Genomic DNA, 910 nt, shown 5'->3' with positions numbered 1-910 from the left:
TATTCTTGACATTTAAGGGTTAGAAAGATAATAAAAATGTCTGTCATGGTACATGTTTAAGAATTTGATAGCATGTAAAAATAACTAAGTTTTGTTATTAGGTTTTTTTTGACATTCTATTTAAAATTTAAGTCACTGTGGTGAACCCAAAAAAATTTTTTAAGCTGGGGGCACCTAATCCAAAAAATGAATTTCGAGCCCTGGTATATCATTAACAGGTTGTTTAAGTTAGCTTACAATTGTTTTTGCAATTTCCCACCATGATAAAACTGTTAAAATATTCTGCAAATGGATCTTCAACAGGACTTACATGTAGTGTTAGTGAATGCACGTCTTGTTTTGAGGCTTTGTTGTCATTGACAGCACATACAATCACATTATGTATATTTTGGAAGAGATTGTTAGAAGAATCAAGCAAGTTTATCAGATTAAGAGATTCAATAATATACATGTATTAAACTTTTATGATTATGGTTATCATTTATAATATTCTTCTTAACCCTTGTCCTGCTGAGCCCTTCTTTATTATTTGCACATAAAATATGCCTCTATATGTGGGTCAAGTATCTTGATTATGGGTTAAGGGCATTTCTCACTTGAATGAGCTACATGTATACATGCTGCAGCAAAGAGCATTGATTGAGGAGGTAAATCTGCAGAAGCAACACAAATCATGTTTTACAGATCTGATTGAATATTCAGAAAATTCTCATCAGGACATTACAGTTAACGCTAGTTCACCTTTAGTCGCGGGGTAACCTATATCCGTTGTAAGAAAATGCGTATCTAGGTATATCAAGTTGAAGGACGGTGGTTCCAAGCTGCAATGCTTTGAAAATATTGCAATTTGGAACACGCCGTCCTTCAACTTGATATCCCAAGATAGGCTGCCCTGTTTTTTTTTTAAACA

General features: G+C 33.5%; 1 protein-coding gene across 1 annotated transcript in view; it reads right to left on the bottom strand.

Annotated features, from left to right (window-relative positions):
- The window catches only part of LOC118418180, a 21,877-nt gene that overhangs the window by 12,745 nt on the left and 8,222 nt on the right, over nt 1-910 (bottom strand). The window lies entirely within an intron of this gene.

Source organism: Branchiostoma floridae, chromosome 6 (genome assembly GCF_000003815.2).
Source record: "Branchiostoma floridae strain S238N-H82 chromosome 6, Bfl_VNyyK, whole genome shotgun sequence".
In the NCBI taxonomy this organism is placed as follows: domain Eukaryota; kingdom Metazoa; phylum Chordata; class Leptocardii; order Amphioxiformes; family Branchiostomatidae; genus Branchiostoma; species Branchiostoma floridae.
The sequence above is the reverse complement of the archived record's forward strand: the minus strand, read 5'-3'. Positions and strand labels throughout refer to the sequence as shown.